Consider the following 23,465-nt stretch of genomic DNA (forward strand, 5'->3'; position numbering starts at 1 on the left):
CAATACTTCAGCGCTAAGTCAAAGGCAATCAAATTGCTGAATCATTGGAACAAGTAAATTATTGTGTGATTTTTGTTATGGTAGTGCATGAATATAGCTCTGTCAACTTGCTATATTCTTGGAGGAGTTAATTACAGTTAATGATATTTATGTTACAAAATTTATGAATCTATAATTGATCCTCATTGATGGAGTGATCATAGAAGTAGGAAGTTGTAGTTTTCCTTAAATAAAGACTACTATAGCTTTGCAAGGAGTTTTTCAGAGAGGAAGATAAAATAGATTGATTTTCATAATAGTAGTGTGTGATCTTGTTTTTAATTAGATGTAAACTCTTACCATGAATGAATAGAATACAAAGTTCAAGTTTCCATCTTCTATCTTAATTTTCTTTTCTATTCACTCATCCAAGGGGGTCCACTTCGTGAGTGAACTACTTTGTTAGAATAGATTTCCTTTCCTTGTTTGTTTCTTCACTAGGTAGAATTTTTCTATTGCTGCAACCATTAATAATAAAATCAATGAAGTGTTCCTCCATCATAGGTGCATAGATAGATTTACTATTTGTAACATTTCTTTAAGATAAAGATAATATGTTGTTTCAGTTCCTAGCTTAAGTTTCCTTCAACATTCCCTTTGTTTTAGTTGTAATGACTTAAAGAGGAATTAGAGAATATACTTTGTAGTCACACTCTCAAGCTTATGCTCTTGGGTTGACAAAATAAAATGAAGTCAATATGTTTTTGATTAAGTAAAGTAGGTTTCATAGGGATCCCAAAACCCAAAAGTTTTTACAACATATCTAAAATATAAATATTAAATAAAGTCCAGCTATAATGCATTTTCATATCAAAAGCCAAACCCAAATGATAAGCCCACAACTAGGATACAAAAAATCAGCTACACTAGAAAAAGATGAGACAAAAAGAAAGCACAAACTATTAGTTCTCCCTATCAAGAACTTGCAGGGTCTCTACAGCTTCAATTGCCTTCCAGTTGTTCGCATCCTCTTGGTCCTAGTTCTGAGCATCCGTTGGATCCCTAGTTTCTTTCAAATCATCCTTAGCCTGCTCAATGTTCAAGCTGGCCTTCTCTATCTTTTCCCCTCCAAATCCAGCACATATTAGTGATTCACTAGACTATTAATAATCTCATTTAGGGTTTTCAATGTAGCAATCACCTGATTAGCCAGGTTTTGATGGGAGAACTCCATCCTTTGGACTCTTTGTTCAACCTTGCTGATTCTGTCCTCCTGGTCAACATTGTGTCCCTGGACATTGCAGTACCCTTGGTTTCCATCCTAGCTTCTCTTCTCTTCATTGTGCCCCTGGTCACTGCTAATTCTCTAGCTTCCTTCCTGGCTTCTTTTCTTCTTAAGGTCTTCAATCTCATGGAATAACCATTTGATAGACTGAAAATTGTCTATCATGTTGTTTGATGGGTGTGCAAACTGCTTTTGTTTTGTATATTCTTTATAACTTTTGCCTTGTCTTAAGCCTGTCTAAAACCTTGTTATTCCATTAATTATTGAGGAATATAATGCATTTAATAAAGTCTTAGGGTTTGAAATATTTCTTGAAAAGAGTGGATGTTTAATGTATACTATTTGATATATTGTGATCTATTCTGCTATAGGAACTAAAGATGCGAGAATATGGAGTCGGCCATTCAGCTGGAAGAACAGTTTTTGAAGTTGTCATTTTATTACATTAAGTAAATAGTTTCAAATGGCTATGTTTTGGCCATATTTTATTTTAGTCAGACTGTTTTATAAATTGTTATGTATGGCCAGTGGCCAAAACAAACTATTATCCATGTTTAGGAAATATGCCAGTGACCATTCTAGGTAGTTTTTAATATGGTTAAAGATTTTAGGCTATATAAGTGAATGTGAATTAAAAAAGACATATCATCGATAATCTATAAAAATACTTTGTTCTAGACTACCTCTAAAATTTTAAGCACGGTTTTCAAGTAGTAGTTGGTGTTTTATCTCTCACCTCGTAAACAAGAGGAGGGCCCCCTCTCAGGAAACTTGGTGAGATTCCAGTAGATTACTTTGTAAGTATTTCAGTATTATTGATTGCGTGTGTTTCTCTTAGTTTTGATTGCATGCATTTATAATAAGGTTTCCATATATGTTTGCTAATCAAATTCACACAGAGCTTGTTGATTAATCATGAATTCAATTGTTTGATGGAATTATTGATTGCGACAATCTTATAAAGGAATTTTTTGATGTTAATACATAAATCTGTTATATAATACTATTCATTATGTTCTTCCTATTGCCCCCATTCAGCCTTGGTACTCATAATATCATCTTTTGTATTCCCTTTACTGTATCCTTTCAGTTGTTAAACCATAATATTTATTATACTCAACTTTATGTCGCCATTCACAATATCCCTCTTTGCCCTTTATCAACTTCTTGTCGCATCTTGTATTTGAAACCAGCCCATTGGAAATAACTTCTTGTCGCAGTCTAAGCAGATTACATTAGACAAAAACTTTGCAACAAGCATTCATTGAGATTAATTATTTAAAAGACTATAATTGATTGTTAATAGTATTTCGGATTAATTAATTAAAGGAGTGTTAAAAGTATTTGTGATTAATTGTTTAAAGTGTGTTGATAATATTCATAGCATTCATAAAGACATTGTGTTTTATTTCTAGGTGTGAATTTTAGATTAGAATCCATTTACAAAAGTAGTCTTAGATGTGTGGTAATTTAGACAGTTCAATTTATTGACAAGTAATAATTGCATTCATAAACCTCTTGATTTATTATCTTCACCCCTTGAGCAAATAGCCGTGATATCTCTCGCAAGCCCACGATTCCCAGATTGACATTTTAGGGGTAATTTTTGATTCAACTATATCCATATAAAGGCCATCCAATTACACCTCAATGTTACCCAACATTTTTGGTGCCATTGTTGGGGAGAGATATTAAAGGCATGAAACTATAATAAGTCAAGATAGGAACAATGAGCCTTTGAGAAATCTTGAGCAATTTTCAACCTTGCTTAGGATAGTACCTTTGGTTTCCACTATAGTAAATCATTTAGGTGCATGAATAGGCCTAGAGATAGTCAAGGCAAATTTTTTAAGAAGGAATCTATAGGTAGCTCAAAAAATCAAAAATCACAAAAAGAGAAAAGTCCATCAACCATTGAAACCAAACCAAGTGGTGAAGTTAAAATCTAGCCATTCTCTCAATTCACCTCTCCTACTACGCCCTCTGAAACTGCTGAACAGTTTGCAAAGTCATACAAAATTAGGTGTAGTAAGCCTCCAGAGCCTCAAGAACAACCCTTTAAAACATATTTTACACCTTGGGCAACCAAAGTTTTGGAAGAAGTCATGGCTGACAATGTCGAAAACAACAATGTAGGGGGAAATAATGTTGAAAATAATAGGAATGAAATTGTTCAACATAATACAACCTTCAAATTTCCTATTCAACCTTCCATTGATGATGCCCCTATGAAAAATATCCCTCACTCAACACTTCCCATATTTCGAGGGTCAACCTCTGAGGATCCTAATATGTTCCTGTTTGAATTTGATGTCCTTTGTAATAGCTATGATTATCAAAGTGATGCACAAAAATTAAAGCTCTTTCCAGCTACATTAAAAGATGCTACATTACGATGGTTTGTGAGTCTTAGGGACATTAGGACATGGAACCAAATGAAAGATGCTTTTCTATCAAAATATCAGGAGTACTGTAAGACCAAGGAAGTATGGGATGAAATATTTCGCATGACTGAACGAGAAGAAGAGTCAGTTGAAGATTTCTTGGAACATTTTGCCTTTAGCTTACAATGCTCACAACGTCCCGATTTAAATTCAAAAACCATCAAGATTCTTTTCCTTAAGAGGAATTCACAATGAAACCATGGATGCCTTAAATTTGATTGGAAAAGGTGATATTTCTAAAATGTCCTTTGAAGATATTTGTGATATATGCTGGAATTATTCATGGTCTCATCGATCTATTTGTGGGAATTCAAGTAAGTTTTCTACTATGCGTAATGCATCAAGTATTTCCAAGCGTGAAATTGGTAATTTACTTGAAGATCTTAAAATTGACTTATTAAATCATATGGGAAAACAAATTGACACGTTGTATTCTCGTAGGAAACATGAGGAAGCTGAAAAGGCCTTGGTAGTATATTGTCCAACTTGTCATAAGAAGCATGGACTGGAAGATTTCCCTTATAATTGAACCCATGTAGCATCACTTGAGGAAGCTAGTAATACTTCAATTCTACGACCTCTTCCTAAAGGGATGATTCCTATGGAATATACCAAAGAACCAATTTATTATATGGCTCCACAACACCAATTTTTACCTAGAGGGTTCTCCAATGAATATTTTTCTAGACCACCTCAACAATTCTCTAACCAAGGCCCATGGCATGGAGGTTATCAAAAACCCCAACCTTATTAGCAATGGCCCCAAAGCTTTCAGCCTAGTACACAACCATGGCATCAAACATGGAGGCCACAACCTTCATATCCAACTCCTCCATCATCATATCAACCTTATACACAATCCTATTTTCCACAATAGTCTTTTCCTCCACCACCATTAATAAGCCCCTACCAACAACCTCAACAATTCCTTCCTCCCATACCTCCATCTTCTTCGAACCCACCTTCAAATCCACCACAACCACCTAAACCCACATCCATGCCAACTCAACCAAATCCAAATCCCAATAATAAACCTACTCAACCAATCTATCACAGTGAAGTGACTAATCTACCCACCTATCTTATTAACTTAGTTGAGTTGGATGGTGTACACCTTAGATCTAGGAAAGCTCTTAAAGGACCTACTATCATAGAGGTCCTAGATGAACCTGAAGAGGAGCCAGAAAAAGAATCACCCTTTCCTGATCGATTCATTCATAAGCCAGAGCCTAAATAGCCAACACATCATGAGTTTGATATTTTAAATGAATTACACAATGTTAACATCAAAATTCCTCTTTTGCAGGCTATTAAGGATGTACCAGTATACAACAAGACAATATGAGAATTATGTACCCGATGTCAGAAAAAGAAGGATCCAAAAACTATTCAAGTTATTGGATAACTTGTAGAATTAATGTTGGGGAATATCAGTATTCCAAAATATGCAGATCCTGACAGTCCTATCATCCAAGTAAGTATCGGTACAATTGTTATTCCTAATACACTTTTGGATTTAGGTGCTGCCATAAATGTAATGAGAAATGAAAAAAAAAAAATTTATCCTTAGAGGGACTTAGACCTACTCCTACAGTGCTTCAAATGGCTGATCACTCCTTAGTCAGACTAGGAGAGGTTATAGAAGATGTCATTCTTTCCATTAATAGTTGGGATTATCCAACCGATTTCATGATCCTTAAGCCTAAAGCTAAGTTGGGGGGATATCCTCTCATTCTTGAAAGACCTTGGCTAGCAACTGCCAATGCCCACATTAGTTGTTGATCAAGTAACATGATTATTTCTAATGGTGAGCAAACAAAAGAATTAACCTTATATCCTCCTGCTCAACCATTATTGGATACCAAGGACCCAACATGGGTCAGTAGTGATTCAGACAACTATGTTCTAGTCCTTACCATTGGGTAAGTATAGTATTTTGAAGACCCAACTGATGAGGCCATTTTAGTAAATTTTCTTCAGAATAGGTATGAGTCTAATGATATCCTAGAAACTATGGTTTTTACTTCTCATGCGACTGTTGACTATCCTTTTGAGACTTTTCCTTTAGTTGGCAATCCTTGATCCATTCAACACTTCCTCATGTTATATTAGCTTCTGCCACATTCATGTTTGTATAGTCCATTATTATCTTTAGAAAAACCAGAAACAACATCAAAACCTACCTCATCAGAACCTATAGAAATCCTACCTGGGCATACCCTTAATATTAATCCATAATTAACACCAACTCAAGTTAAGGATCTCATAAGTATGCTTAAAGAACATAAAGATGCTTTTGCACGGGAATATCAAGACATGTGTGGTATTCATCCTAACACTTGTACCCATCACATTTATATTGACAAGGGAAGTCACCCAGTCCGACAACTGCAACGCCAGCTCAATCCTGCCTTGCATGATATTGTCAAAGAGGAACTCCAAAAACTTTTGAATGTTGGATTTATTTATCCAATTTTAGATAGTAGGTAGGTATCTCCCTTGGTTGTCATTCCAAAGAAAAATGGTAAGTGGCATATTTGTGTTGATTATTGAGCTTTAAATAAGGCTACTAAGAAAGATCATTTTCCATTACCTTTAATTGATCAAGTCTTGGATACTCTTGCAGGGAAGTGATTATTCTCCTTTTTGGATGGATTTAGTGGTTATAACCAGATCTGCATTGCCCTAGAAGATCAAGACAAAACTACTTTTACCTGCCCATGGGGAACCTTTGCATACAATGTTCTTCCTTTTGGGTTATGTAATGCTCCTATGACATTTCAACGTGAGGTATTAAGCATCTTTGCTGATCTAGTTAATGATTGTGTAGAAGTCTATATGGATGAATTTATTGTTCATGGAAATACCTTTGAAGAAGCCAAAGATAACTTGGAGAAAGTGCTTAAACGATGCATTGACACTAATTTGTCTTTAAGTCACGAGAAGTGTCATATGTTGATGACAAAAGGAATTGTTTTAGGTCATTTAATCTCATCAAAAGGTATAGACGTTGATCCCAAAAAGATCCAAATAATTCAAGATCTCCCCACACCTTCAACACAAAAATATGTTTAAAGTTTCCTTGGTCATGTTGGATACTATAGGAGATTCATTCAGAACTTTAGTAAAATTGCTTCTCCTTTGTTTGCCTTGTTAGCTAAAGATGTTGTTTTCACTTGGACCCTTGAATGTAAAGAGGCCTTTGAAACCATTAAGAACAAGTTAGTAACTACTCTTGTTCTTAGGGGTCCTAACTGGGGATTACCATTCCATATCCACACTGATGCTTCTGATTTCTCAATGGGAGCAGTACTTGGACAAAAGGAGGACAATCTCTTCTATTCAATCTACTACATTAGCAAGAATTTCACTGGTGCTGAGGTAAACTATACGATAACTGAAAATGAATTTTTAGCTATTGTTTATGCTATTAATAAATTTTGGCACTACATTATTGGTTATCAGGTGTTTGTTCATACTGATCATTCAACAATTCAATTTTTGATGAATAAACTATGGTAACCAGTAAGGTTATTAGATGGCTACTTTTATTACAAGAATTTGATATCACTATACTTGATAAGCCTGGTCGAGAAAATGTGGTTACAGATTTCTTGTCCCAGATACCTCAGTAAGATAATGAAGTTGTTCCTGTTGATGACTCATTCCCTGACGAACACCTCTTTGCAATCTCTGCCAAAAGTCCATGGTAAGCCGACATTGCAAACTATTTGGTTACATGCAAATTTCCACCGTACTTCTCCCCTTGTGAGCATCATAAGTTGGTGGGCCTTAGTGGACAATATACTTGGATTAATGGTCTTCTATTCCAAACTGGCATTGACAATATTATGTGCCATTGCATTCCTAAAGAAGATGGCGTTGACATTCTCCATGCTTGTCATACTGAACCTTGCAGAGGACACTTTGCTGCTCAATGAACTGCTCACAAGATTCTGACTGCAGGTTATTACTGGCCTACGCTCCATAAGGATTACAGATGTTATGTTCAACATTGTGATGAGTGCCAATGCATGGATCATCCTACATGATCAGATGAGATGCCACTTCACCCTCAACTTTCTATTAAGCCTTTTGAAAAATGGGGTCTTGATTTTATTGGACCTATTAACCCACCTTCCAGAAATAAGGAATATATTCTTGTTTGTACAAATTATGTCACAAAGTGGGTTGAATTAGTTGCACTAAAGCATGCCAAAGATACCAAAGTTGTTGAGTTCTTATATTCTGAGATCTTTACTTGCTTTGGTATTCTACATGAAATCACTACTGATCAAGGACCTCAGTTCACTTCAGATCTCATTTCTACATTGATTAAGGAATATGAGATTTGCCACAGAAAATCATCACCTTATCATCCCCAAGCGAATGGACAAGTTGAGGTGACTAATCAAGAACTGGAGAATATTCTTACCAAAATTGTTGCACTTCATAAGCGTGATTGGGCTACACGACTTCCTAAAGCTGTGTGGGCCTATCATACTATGTGGAAGACCACCACTAGTTTGACCCCTTATGAATTGGTTTATGGTAAGAAGGTTGTACTTCCTATTGAGTTCAAGATTAAGACTCTTCGAACTGCACTTGAACTTGGATTGAGTCTCTTTGATGCTCAAAAGGAACGCCTAACACAACTCCACTCCTTTGATGAGTTACGTCAAGAAGCACTTCTTGATATCAAACTTGTTCAAAATCAACAAACATTGTGGCATGACAAACACATTCATCAACATTCTTTTTAGCCTGGTGATTGGGCACTTTTATATGACTCTCGATTCCAGGATTTTAAAGGAAAATTTGATACAAGGTGGCTTGGACCTTATGAAATTGAACATGTATATGACAATGGCGCGGTTCAACTCTACACTGTGCATTTTGAACGTTGCAAGCTTCTTGTTAATGGTCATCGATTGAAGCTATATAACCGACCTCTCTTGAACGACACTTTCTTTCTAGAGATTTCCAAGGAACTCACCATGGTTCCCTTTGGTCTCCTTCAGTATTGATAATATATATATATATCATATACTATATATATATATATATATAAAATTTAAAAAAAGAAGAAAAATAGAAGAAGCAAGATCCAACAATGAAAACTAGGTCTCTAGCATTGTTGGCCAACTACTTGTTGAAAACTGGGTAATCTAGTGACTTGTAGTTGTTCGACTTCCTAGATGTGAAAACTAGTCCACCAGCGCTTCTAGGAGGCACTTGATTGAAAATCAATTTTTTGACAGTCTTGTTGAGATAGGAGGTTTCCTTGTTCCTGTCACACTTCTTTCTTCCTTGTTGGTTGCAATAGCAGGTTTTTTAGATCTTGTCACCATTGTCTTGGCGTCCCTCCAAAATGGACCTCCTATCATTTCACATTCTTTGGTGGCCTACAATTCCATGTGTCTTTCCACTATGGTGGCCATTTCTTTGCAAATTTTTTATGGTGGATTTTTCTTCCTCCTCACGTGCCTGCTGTCATTTTCCTCGTGGTTGGCGGCTCTGTCCTGTTCTGCCAAGATGATCTCCTTGGATTTTTTGAAGCCTTCACCTTGTCCTCCTTGCTATCACCACGTCAAGAAGTATTTTCTCACCTTCTACTTTATTTTATGTATTTTATTTTCTTAATGATTATTTGACATGCCCAAGACAGATCAACCGCTTAAGCTGGGGGGGTTATGTGCCATGTTATCATTTTCACATATGCCCTTATTGAGTCAACATTTCCACACCATTTATTACATGCTCCTCTCTATTATTCATGATTCTATGCCACATCACTTATACACGAGCCTTTTGTCCTTACCAACTAATTATATTTGTCATGCCATTATTACTACTTTTTGATGGTATTATCCTCATTTTCCCTATTGGTAAATCCGTTTCATATTTCCTATCATTTTCATTTTCGCCGTTGTTTTTTGCTTATTCTCCACTGTGATAAACCTTTCAAATTTTGTTGCTTTTCATGGCGGGAAAACATCTTCTCTTTGAGCCAAAATCTTTGGATAAGTTGTATGCTGATGAGGAAGCACTAAATTTTTTTACTCATGTTGGATCGACAACCTTCTTCAAATGCTTGTGTGGATTTGATGTGACTATAGCTACAGAATTTGCCTTAGGATTTCAGGGAACTCATGCTACTATTTGGGGATTAAAATTTCCTATGAACGTAGGGACAGTTGCAAAAGTCACTGGTTTACTCCAAATTGGTGACCTTTTCTTTCCTACTCCATCATCCAGGGTTACAAATTTGAAGCCTCCAAAAAGCAGTTTTTAGAGCGAGGAGAATCGGCTGAGAACGTCCAGGGGCAAGGGGTAGCAAGGAAATCACTTCCAAAGCCATGGGATTCTATTGCAAAATTCTTAAATCATTACATCACCTGCGAAGGGCACTTCAAGTATGTATTTGCCCACCATTTCTGCTTAATGTTACATTTGCGATATGGTGTTCTTGTTAATTTTCCCTATTACCTATTTTGTTCCTTAAAACGGTCCTGTGACCAATACAATCGGGGGCATGCTGATTCCTTGGCCCACCATGGATTAATTAAGCTCATTGTCAACCATAACCTTTGCCTGGCTCAACTGGCTCTTGAATGGGACGCATTTCTCAATCAGACCCCTATAGAAAATCCTCAACATCCTGTCATCGATGATACCCCTAAAGCTAGTTCTTCCAAAAAGAAGCGTTTGAAACCCTCAAGTCTACCGAAAGAAAAAAACTTCAAAGCTTAAATGAAAAGCGAAAAGGGAAATCCCGAAACTCAGCCGTCATGCCATGATTACGTGACAGAAATAGCATACCTCTAATAAGTTGTAAGGGTTAGTTGAAACAATAGAATCCGTAGATGATATGGAGATTTTGAGAACAAAAGAACCCCAGAAAAAGAACACCTAGCTTTTAAGAAGGCTAAGGAACTAGCAATATAGAAATGAAAAACAAAAACAACAAAAAGAAGATTCTACCCATGAGAAACCAATTTTCGAAGAAAAAGAGCCACTTGAACAACAAAATGAAGAAGAAATTGCACACCATGATACTAAATTCAGTGAAGTATTTGGTGAAGAAGTTGGGGAGGACACTAATGTTGAGATTAATGAAGAAGAGGGCACTATGGAAGATCAGTAGGAGGATCTTGAAGCTACAAAATTACAAAAAGATGTCCACGAAGAACATGCTCAACAAGAAGAGACCGTAATGTAGGAACACTCCAATACCCATACTAATATGGTCCTTTATTAGGGTATAAATGTTGAGCATCCTTTGCAATGGTTGATATCAGTAAAGATAAACTCCTTGTCACTCTTACAGTTCAAAATGACCCTAATCCAATTGCTATAGGAACAAGTGGAATTTATGAAGTTCCTGACACTAAACAGGGTATGTCACTCTCTTCTAATGCACAATTATGGCAAATGGTCACTCAACTCCAACAATCCAATCACAAGTTGCAGTTACAGTTACAAGCACTCATCTCTCAGGAAAAGGGAACCATTGGTGCAACTAGAGTTAAAGCAGATACAAAGATACTTAATGTGAAGCCTATTGGATCTAGCCAAACACCTCAATTGCATGAGGACATGCAAAACCTCTAAGCTGGGGGAAATGATGGGTGTGCAAACTGCTTTTGTTTTTGTATATTCTTTATAACTTTTTCCTTGTCTTAAGCCTGTCTAAACCCTTGTTATGCCATTAATTATTGAGGAATATAATGCATTTAATAAAGTCTTAAGGTTTGAAATATTTCTTGAAAAGAGTGGATGTTTAATGTATACATATTGATATATTGTGATCTATTCTGCTATAGGAACTAAAGATGTGAGAATATGGAGTCGGCCATTCAGCTGGAAGAATAGTTTTTGAAGTTGTCATTTTGTTACATTAAGTAAATAGTTTCAAATGGCTCTATTTTGGCCATATGTTATTTTAGCTAGACTATTTTATAAATTGTTATGTATGGCCAGTAGCCAAAACAAACTATTATCCATGTTTAGGAAATAGGCCAATGGCCATTCTAGGTAGTTTTTAATATGGTTAAAGATTTTAGGCTATATAAGTGAATGTGAATTAAAAAGACATATCATCGATAATCTATAAAAATACTCTATTCTAGACTACCTCTAAAATTTTAGGCACAGTTTTCAAGTAGCAGTTGGTGTTTTATCTCTCACCTCGTAAACTAGAGGAGGGCCCCCTCTTGGGAAACTTGGTGAGATTTCAGTAGATTACTTTGTAAGTATTTCAGTATTATTGATTGCGTGTGTTTCTCTTAGTTTTGATTGCGTGCATTTATAATAAGGTTGCCATATATGTTTGCTAATCAAATTCACACAGAGCTTGTTGATTAATCATGAATTCAATTGTTTGATGGAATTATTGATTGCAAAAATCTTATAAAGGAATTGTTTGATGTTAATACATAAATCTGTTATATAATACTATTCATTCTATTCTTCCTACCACCCCCATTCAGCCTTGGTACTCATAATATCATCTTCTGTATTCCCTTTGTTGTATCCTTTCAGTCATTAAACCATAATATTTATCATACTCACAACTTTCTGTTGCCATTCACAATATCCCCCGTCGCCCTTTATCAACTTCCTACTGCATCTTGTATTTGAAACTATCCCATTGGAAACAACTTCCTGTCACAGTCTAAGAAGATCACATTAGACAAATTCTTTGCAACAAGAATTCATTGAGATTAATTTTTTAAAATACTATAATTTATTGTTAATAGTATTTGGGATTAATTAATTAAAGGAGTGTTAAAAGTATTTGTGATTAATTGCTTAAAGTGTGTTGATAGTATTCATAGCATTCATAAAGACATTGCATTTTGTTTTCAGGTGTGAACTTTAGATTAGAATCCATTTGCAAAAGTAGTCTTAGATGTGTGGTAATTTGGACAGTTCAATTTATTGACAAGTAATAATTGCATTCATAAACCTCTTGATTTATTATCTTCACCCCTTGAGCAAACAACCGTGATATCTCTTGCAAGCCCATGATTCCCGAATTGACATTTTAGGGGTAATTTTTGATTCAACTATATCCATATAAAGGCCATCCAATTGAACCTCAGTGTTACCCAACATTTTTCTTTGCATTATTCAAAAGATTAAGCTCAGTTTCCCTCACATTATTTTAGATAATGACCAGAGCAGGGTCAATGAGCTCATCAAAGTGGGCTTTGCCATCGTTGTCTTCCATCACTTGGAGATTCATCGGCTCCATGACTATCCCCAATTTTGTAGTTTTCATGTTAAAATTCCTCCAAGACCTCCTCTTGTTTTTTATTATCACCTCCCCACTCTCTTTCACTAGAATTTCTATCTTCCTCTCAGATAGAGAAATAGAGGGGCCAGGGCCTGGAGTCTTAGGAATCTAGTCATTGGTTTCTTCCAGCAGAAAAGCCTCATTTGCTTTCCTTTTTTTGGGTTTCCCTAACATTTTAGCTAAATCCTCCTCCTTATTTTCACTTTCCCTCTCCTTCTCCTCCTCCTTCACATCATCCTCCCCTTTCTTCTCTTCCTGCAATTTTGTATCCTCTTCTTCATCATTATCCTCCTCCTCCTCTTGAAGCTCAAACTTAGGTGGATTAGGGGGTAAGCCTCTGGGGCTCTTTCTATAGGGAATGTGGGCATAAGGAGTGACTTTCCTTTCTTCCTTAGGGGTTTTACCTTTAGAGGAAGTATTATCCTCTTCTTCTAATTTAATGCTATGCACATTGTCTAAATCCGAACTCCTAGTTTTCTCAAATGTACACCTGGTATCATCGAGGGATTTTCCCCTAGTTTGAGTCTTCAGATACTCATAGACCAAGAGGAGTAATCCCTTGTGAAGGGTTGGGTTGGCATTAGGTTTCCTCTTAAAACCCTCGATACCCTTGCTCATGGAGGTAAAAAGATAAAAAGGAAATGAGATTTTGATTCCATGCCTAAAATGATTAAGCAAAATGAAATGATGCATTCTAATCCTATCACATCTAGGTTCCAGAGACATATATATTCAATGATAACCCTTAAGACATACCTCCAAAGATTTTTAATTGACTCCATCTCGTAATACGTCTCCACTTTGACAAGTTTCTTCATCTCATATTCATCCTTCACAAAATCTTTGACAACATTAGTCAACATTTTCTTATCTTTGAAGAAGTTAATCCCTTCCAAATGGATCTCCATAACCTAGGCTATCAATCCGCATTGACTTGGTGGGTGACCCCATCAATTTTAACTCTCCCATTTTTCCAAGAATCCACCATAATCTTGGTGATCTCCACATCAAATCCATGGAGCTTCTCCATGAATCTTGTGATACTGCCCTTTTCCAACTTATGCCAAACCTTCAATTTATTCTTCTAGTTCTCCACCTCCCACGATGACTCCCTCCTACTTCTCTCCCCTACCATGGTTTCCTCAAGTTCAATAAGTCCCCATTTGCTCATAGTTCTCTTACAAAATTCAACCTCTTACAAAATTTGAAACTTGAAAACATTTTTGCGTTTATCAATTTTAATGGTTGTATACAAGACAACCCATCAAGCATGCCATACATACACACTATTATGGTTTGAAAAGAGCTTCACATGATTTTCATTAACTCCCAGCCCGATGTGCAATCTGGAAAATCTTCCCATTATTAATTTTGGATTATTTTAGTACTTCTCTAGATGTGGTCTAGTAGAATTAAATCATTCACTACTGCTAGAAAGTTGTCATTGACATGCCATGTCATCACCAAATTTTTGGTGACCGCTTCATTTGCGAACCAGTCGGCTGCTGAATTGGCCTCCCTGTACACATGGTTGATATAGGTCTTGTTGAATTTACCCAAGTTGGACTTTAACTCATTGATCACATTTACTATGGTCCAAGAAGGCACAGAGTGACCATTTAGACAATTTATGATATTTAAAGAGTCCCCCTCCAGTTAGAGGTTCTCAATCCTACAAGCCAGGGTTAGTTTAACAATGTGACTAGCTGTATTGGCTTTTGCGAAATGATTTTTTTGATGTCCAAGAGGGAAAGAAAAATCCACAACACCCCCTCCAATTTTTTTCTAATGATGCCTCCACTACCAGCAAGGCCAGGGTTCCCTTTGGTAGCTCTGTCAAAATTGGCTTTGTACCAATTTTCAAGGGGGAAAAACTAGCTGGCCTCCTATCTTTTCTTGTCCTTGTCCTTTTTCCTTTCTCTACAATTTCCACCTTCTTCAATGTTTCCTTCCCTTGTGATGGAAAATTTCTCCTTCATTAATCCTTCAATTTTCTTAGCAATAAAAAATTTAGGGGATTCCATGTCTCTAAAAATTTAGATATTTTGTTCTTTCCAAATTCCCCAATAGAAGTGTGGAAGGTACCAAGAGAAAATTAACTGGGTTATCATACCAAAGTGTGAGCTCTTCCATTGGCTAAAGAATTCTTGGATGTTAGCCGAGGGACACCAGCTAACCCCAAAGCCCCTAGTTAGAAGGTGCCAAACCTTGGAGGAATAGGGGCAATGAATAAATAAGTGATTGATCATCTCCAAGTTGTGCTTACATAAACAACACCTGTTGGGGATAATCTAACCTCTCTTAGCTAAATTTTCCAAAGTAAAGATTTTTTCTTGGAGCAAAAGCAAAATGAAGATGTTAATTTTTAGGGTAAGACCAGGAGTCGAGGCCTTAGCCCAAATGGGTTTCTCCATTCTATCCCACAATGAAAAATACTTAGAGGCGACAGAGTATTTCCCATTCAAGTTATCTCCCCAAATGACTTCATCCCTCTTGTTATTAATGAATATAGCATTCAAGCTAATCATCAAAGAATTAAGTTCCAGGGATATCGAAGACAAGTCTTGCCATCCATGACCAGTTCTTTAAACACTAACTTTTAGACCATATCTTCTTATGCATGGATTTTACCATATTCCATAATTAGGGTGATCAATAAGAGGTCCTTGGCTCATCCAATTGTCTTGCCAAAATAAGATATTTTCACCTTTGGTGACTTTTTGTTTAGCCTTGGACTTAGCTAGGAATTTTTCCTTTAGGATCCTATTCCATATCTAAGATCCTTGAGGAATCTCAGTCTCATGAAGCAAAAAGCTAAGAGACTACCTTTGTAGGTATTTCTCAATCATGATTTCTCTCCATTCTTTGGTGCTTTGAAAAATGCGCTAGATCTGTTTGACTAAAAGGGCATTATTGAGGTGTCTGATTTTACTAATACCAAGACCCCTATAACATTTGGGGAGGAAAATATGGTCCCAAGCAACAATATGATATCTCTTGTGCTCTTCAACCCCTGTCCAAATAAAGTTCCTCTGAATCTTCTCCATTCTATCAGCTTGCTTAGTCGATATCCCAAACAGACTTAAGGCATAAGTGGGGAGATTTTGGAATATAGATTTCACCAAAGTGCATTTGCCTGCCTAGCTGAGGGTCGCACATTTCCAACCAGCTAATTTCTTTTTGAATCTATCAATGATGCTGTTCCAAAAAGATTCTGGGGGTTTGGACCCCAAAGACATACCAAGATAACTTGCTGGAAGGATCCCGATATCACTTCCCAAGATACAAGCAATTTTTCTCTATCTCTCTAGCAGTGTATTGATGAAGTAGACCAAGCTCTTATCCCAGTTAATAGCCTAGTTAGAACCCCTAGTGTAAGTATTCAACAAACCCTTAAACACCCTAGCCTCCTGGATTGAAGCATCTCCCCCTAGAATAGTATCATCCACAAATTGCTGGTGGGTGAAAGAAAAATGACTAGACAAAGGCTTGAGACCTTGCAAACTCCGATCCTATATTTTTCTCATAATTAGCTTTCCCAATGATTTAGCCAAAATGATGAAGAGAATAGGGGATAGGGGATCACCTAGTCTCAGCCCTCTTGAAGGAAAAAATAAATTTGAGGGGGAGCCATTAACCAAAATAGACAAAGAAGGGAAAGAAACAAGCTAAAGGATAAGTTTACAAACTTGGGTATCCAAACCAAAAGTGTGCAGGATAGCCATGTAGAAATTCCAATCCACCCTATCATAAGCTTTAGACATATCTAGCTTGAGTAGACAACCTTCCTTCTTACCAACTTCAAGAGAGTGAATCACCTCATGCCCCATGATAATAGAGTCTAGAATCCGTCTCCCTAGGAAAAAACTAGTTTGTTGAGGGGAGATAATCAGGTGAAGAACACTGAGGAGCTTGATAGTTAGGACTTTGGATATGATTTTGTAGAAAGAGTTGCAAAGACTGATGGGTCTAAACTTATCTGCCCCTAGGATTTTTGGTATGAGAACCAAAAAAGTGGCATTGAGTATGTTATTCTTTAGGAAAACAAATGATTTTGTATAATCATGGAGTCATAGTGAGAGGATGTCTAGTATTTTATTTCTAAGACATTAAGTTGACCAGCCATTTTTGGTACATTTTCCAGGGAAGGTGTCAATCTAGTTCAACCCTAAAGTCATTATGTTAGTTCAAATTTTGCATTATTTTGCATGCATAGAAGAAGAGACCTCCTTGGGAGATTTCTTCCATATAATATCCAGGAAGACATTTTAAATCCTGAACCTGAAGAACCTTTTTAAAATCTATTTGCTATTGCTCAAGAATGAATACCCTCATCTTCTAATGAATTCTTGCATTTGAATGATCTCTTTGCTAAACCTGGATACCAAGATACTTGCCCTTGTTATCTATCAACCACCACTACTAGTACCTCCTCCAAGAATGGCTTAGCCTCAACCTACATTTCTTTTTCCTATCCCTCCTTGGAAAGGTAACCAAAATTTGAAGAACATACCTACTGTTGCACTTCCCAAGTCTTATGGCCTAATCACTGAAGACCCTGGAAAATTTCTCTTTGAGTTTGACATACTTTGTAGAAATTAAAACTATATAATTGATGCCCATAAGCTAAAGTTGTTTCCTTCTACTGTAAAAGAAGATACTCTGAGATGGTTCATGGGGTTGGGTGCCAATGCTATAGCAGATTGGCCTACAATGAACAACTTATTTCTCACAAAGTATAAAGAGAACTACAAGGGTCAACATTTGAAAGGAGACAATATTTTCAAAATATGCCAAAAATATGATAAAACCTCAAAAGATTATGTTTCTTGGTTCATGTTCAGCCTACAACATAACACACAACATCAATTGAATGAGGAATCAAAGAAACATCTTTTTTCTGAGAGGCGTGAATGATGAAAGCATTAAAGCTCTATATCTTATCATAGGAGGTATCAATAAAAAGACTTGGACTGATATACAAAATATATGATTGAATTATTCTAGGCCACTATGAAGAAAGTTAGGACACTTAGAGATCTACATCATAAGTTCAATGGTGTACACTCGAAAGTGTCCCACTCTAAACCATTCTATCCAAACGATTCCATGAGATTGGAATGTTCGGATGCCGGCTTAGAGCTCCCTATCCACGGAGTGCAAGGAGTTAGTATTTTAGCATGAAGGCTCTCAGCCAAGCCTTAGAAATGTACTTCTTGCTAGTAAACCATGCAACGGGAGGTTTTTTGAGACAAGAGCAAGAGTGCAAATATCTTCAAGAAATTCCTCAAGAATGCAATGCAAATGAAGATTAAGCTAGAATGAGAATGCAAAATGCAGCTATGCTAGAATATGAATGAGAGTGTTACAATCCAAATATTAAGCTATGTGAGATTAAGCTACATGTAAAAATGAAAGCTAAGCTAAGCTAGAATGCCATGGATGAGAGAATGTAGACAAGAAATAGAAGTTCTCCACAAAGCTCCAAAGAAACCTGTTAGAAAACCTGCAGCATAACAATATTCAAAATGAGGATTGATGCTTTGAGGGGAAAGCTCTCTCCCTTTTAAAGATGTACGGATGGTGGAGATCAAGATGAAGATGGTGGATGATCAATGGTTGAATTCAAAAATAGGAGTGATCCATGTGCACACACAAGTCAACCAATAGAATATAAGTTGACTTGTCATATAAGAAAAAAGTCTCACAAACCTTTTCTTTTAATTGTAAAATAGAAAAAGGACTTTATGTGTGCACTTAAAGTGGGTTAGAAGAATGGGGTCTTTTATTTAATTAAAAGGGGACATGTTCTTTTAATCAAATAATGAACTTAGGATAGCATAGTCAAACTATAGGTTATAATCAAATAAATTGATTATTAGCAATTTGGCTTAGGTAAGTGATTAAATTAATTTAGCCAAAATGCTGAGAAGGGGGCTAATATTCTAGATGACCATTTTTAGGTGATTACATTTGCCCCTCTTTGACTAATGCGTGATCGATCTAGGAACACATTATGTCAAAGAAAATAGAAAGCCAAGTAGGCAGTGATAGATATAGATATCTAATTTTGAAGAACGAAATGTAGAAAAAGATAGCAAGTCCTAAATGTACAGCCTGATAGTGGTAGTACTAAACACTAGGAAGAGAACAATGTTAGAATTCAAGAAGAATGTTAACACCTAGAAAAGCGGATAGAGTGAGAGCAAGTGAGAAGATCAAACAAATGCTCCTAAGCAGTGATAGAGTATTTCTGCCCCCTCGGGATCGAAATTGAAATGAGGTAAGGGAATGCAAAAAACTGGCTAGACATGAAAAAATTAGAATATAGCAATGTCCAAGATGATAGATAGATGATTAGAACCCAAGAATGACTATATAAAAAATTTGATAAAATGCCCCAGTTTGACTAGAGTTGACCTTGAAGGATATAGCATAAAAATAAGGTCGAAATGAGTAGAAAGGTGATTTTAGACATGAAAAGGTGAATAGAAGGAGATACGAAGCATAGAAATGAAGATGCCCCAGTGATGATTCAAAGATTAGACCTCAAAAGGTCAGCTAACTGCTCAGAAGAAAGTAGAATTTTAAAAGACAATTTTGACCATCAAGATGCCAAAATGCGTGATCGATCTGGAAACACATTATGTCAAAGAAAATAGAAGCCAAGTAGGCAGTGGTAGATATAGATGTCTGATTCCAAAGAGTGAAATGCAGAAATAGATAGCAAGTCCTGAATGTACAGCCTGATAGTGATAGTACTGAACACTAGGAAAAGATGATGTCAGAATTCAAGAAGAATGCTAACACTTAGAAAAGTGGATAGAGTGAGAGCAAGTGAGAAGATCAAACAAATGCTCCTAAACAGTGATAGAGTATTTCTGCCCCCTCGGGATCGAAATTGAAATGAGGTAAGGGGATACAAAAACTGGCTAGAAATGAGAAAAATAGAATATAGCAATGTCCAAGATGACAGATAGATGATTAAACCCCAAGAATGACTATAAAAAAACTGATAAAATGCCCCAGTTTGACTAGAGTTGACCTTGAAGGATATAGCATAAAAATTAGGTCAAAACAAGTAGAAAGGTGATTTTAGACATGAAACAGTGAATTGAAGTAGATATGAAGTATGGAAATGATGAAGACATGAAGAAATGAAGATGCCCCAGTGATGATTCAGAGATTAGACCTCAAAAGGTCAGCTAACTGCCCAGAAGAAAGTAGAATTTTAAAAGACAATTTTGACCATCAAGATGAACTCAAATTTGGATTTCGATCCCGAAAATGAATCTAGGACGTTAAAATTATTTAAGAGGTCAAAACTTTATATAATGTGATGATAAGATAGAAAAAAAGATGAAGTGAAAGATTAAGAAGGTGAAAAGACATGAACAAGAAGAAAATAAAGAAATATATGAAAGGAGTTAGCTGATATGTCCACAAAAAGATGAAGAGAGAGCTCTCCCCATATGCAAGAATGCAAGACTAAGCTAGAAAATGAACCTAAAATGCAAGCTAATATGCAAAGTGGTTTACCAGCAAGAAGCGCATAACATTTAGACTCTTAATTTCATCATTGAGCATTTATTAGGGACATCATGAGATCATACAACCATCACTAGTATAACTATGAGGATATGAATATGATCGATATTAGATAGGTATGTGGAAATCCAATCTAAGCATCAGAGACATGTAAGTCAAGATAACTACACGATTAGATTCCCTAAGTTTAATTTAGCAAGATTACACCTGTATCAAGGCATAAGCGCCAGGATAAACCCTGAGTGCGGTCTTGCAAAACAATCAAGGATGATACATTTATAAGTCAAAGTGTTGAATAGGAAAAGCATGAATGCTTACAACACTATAGACAAACAAAAGTATACCCACAAGAAGAAATCAAGAAAATATGTCCCATGCCCCTAGTCTTCTAGTCAATGACATCCTTGAAAGACTATTAGGGAGGGAATACATGGAAAAGAAATCATCATAGACAGCACACAAAGTAGATAAATGTCAGCATAGCTCAGTCATTTAAGTGTTAAAGTGCGTGTGTGTAAGTCACTTGGCCATTTCTTCCAGACTTGATTCTGATAGTGAGATATCGCGACATCGGAGACCGTAGGTAAACTATCTGTAAAGTGTTAAAAAACACTTGATGTCAAAGTGGGGGAAGTGTTGAGAAACACTATTTTGTGAGTTGTCAAAGAAACCCTAATGCACAAGAATACCTCAATAGGCTAAGTAGCTATGCCCCTAAGATGAGGACAAGAAACAATTCCAAGCTAGGAAATGTGTAGCAAAGTGGATGATTGAGATTGATAGACATAGGTGCAAGGGTTTCAAGTAGCGTCTGTTTCCAGGTTTTCACCACTTTGACAGCTTTTTTTTTTTTTGGTGATACATCAAAGTGAGGTTTTCACTAAGATGATCATTTTTCAGGACATTTTTTTAATTTTTAGGATTTTTTCAGCATCATATATGATTTTTTGGATTTTTTAGAATAATTTAGAGATCACTAGTTCTCAAGCAAGATCACATCATTTTCTCACAATGTCTAGCAAGGTATAGGACACGATGGAGCAACGAGTCAGTGGATAAGCAAAGATGGATGAAAAAAGAGTATGAAGCAAGTGAAAGTGATCCTCAAGGACTGACTCCTCAAGAGTACCCAAGCTAGGGAAAGAGGTGAAATAGTCATATGAAGCATATTTTGGATAAGCAATGGAAGTAATGAGAAAGATAGCATGTAGGATAAGCAATGAAGCCAACAAGTGAGATAGCATGGAGTGTGTAGTCCAAAAGAGTAGCCATGTCAAGAGACCTATGAGAACCATGTTTCATTTATTATGATCAAGACCAAGGGGTCAACTATATAGGATAGCAATGGGATAGAGCAATAAAAATAAAGCTCAAGATAGAGGCTATGAGTGAATGGGAGACCACAAAAGAAACTCTCATGGATAAGATAGCCAATATGCAAAGATAGCTTAACATTGTGAAGATCAAAGGGAGAAGAAGGGATAGATGGATGATGGAAGAATTACGCATGATGTCTGTTTGCCAAGTTTTCATCATGGTACTTATCCAAGGTGCCACAAGAAGTAGTTTTCACCATAGGATGCATTTATTTCTCTTTACTTTTGCAACCAAGGTGCCACAAGAAGTGGTTTTCACCAAGGCACATTTTCATTTTTTCAATTTTTTTTTTTTTTTCTCTTTTAGAAAGAGCTCAAGCTTTTTGAATGTAGATAGTGCTTCGATAGAAAAGATAAGTCATGATAAGCCAAGACCATAGAAAGGTATGCTCAAAGATATTGATAGGGTGATGAAAGAGAAATGGTATTAGGAAGAGTATATGGAGGATAAGAGTTCATGTATAGAAAGTTAGTGTAAGCTTTAGAGGATTTCATGAGGGTAGTTGAAATATTGGACAAGATCAACATTAACACACACCTTGAAGGGTATTGGAACAATGGAGGAATCATAGATGGAGTAGCTTGAGGTTTAGATGTATGAGGTGGTAGAAGAGATTTGGAAAAAAGTGGAGTTGAAGGATTTGAAATAGTTTTAGGAAGATGTTTGGAAGAAGATGAAGTGGAAGCCTTTGGAAGCTTGAATGACAACTTTGATTTGTTTTCAATATTCAAGCCTTTCAAAAGAGACTTGGGAATCCATATAGCTTTAGATTTTTCTTTTTCTTTGGATGCTTGAGATTGCATTTCTTCAATGATGGATTTAGGAACCCACATTTTTTTTGATTTAGCTCTCTTAATAGTGGACCTTTGCGGTCTCTTTTGTGCATTCTCTTTCTTAGCATTCATATGTCGATTAGATGGGACATAGTGATCTTTCTTTTTCAATGGATTCTTATGTTTAATCTCACTTCCAAAGGACTTGGGATTTGTGGATGAATAAGGATGATATGACTGGTTTAGATGTATAGATGGGTGAAAAGTCATCAAGGATGAGTGTCTTTGTTGATCTTGAGGTAATATAGAAGAGCTAGGGAATGAGCTATGAGTAAATGTAGGAGATGGAGGAACATAGGGCCCCAATATGGATGGAAGGTTTGAAGGCTTTAGCTTTGATGGATAAGGACCAAGGATAGACTTAGGAGATGCAAATGGATGGTTAAAAGGGACATCAACATCTTTAGAGTGAGCAACGTGGTCAAAGCCATCAATAGACTCATGAGTAGCTTTGATAGGAGCAACATTTTTAATAGGAGCACTTGAAGCTTGAACAAAATTTTGAAGTGGATATGGAGAAGTAGAACATGAGGGGATGCTTTGATCTTGACAAGTAGCTTTGGATAGCATATGAAGAGAACTTTTCTCATAATTTTCAGTAAGCTCGAGGGAGATGATGGAAGTGGTATCTTCATCTTACTTAGGAGGTGGACAAGATATAGAATATGGAGGGCAAAAATCTTGAAAGAGATGAAAGG

The sequence above is a fragment of the Cupressus sempervirens genome, chromosome 6, assembly GCF_028749045.1.
Source record: "Cupressus sempervirens isolate cs-2001-9-10 chromosome 6, ASM2874904v1, whole genome shotgun sequence".
NCBI classification, from domain to species: domain Eukaryota; kingdom Viridiplantae; phylum Streptophyta; class Pinopsida; order Cupressales; family Cupressaceae; genus Cupressus; species Cupressus sempervirens.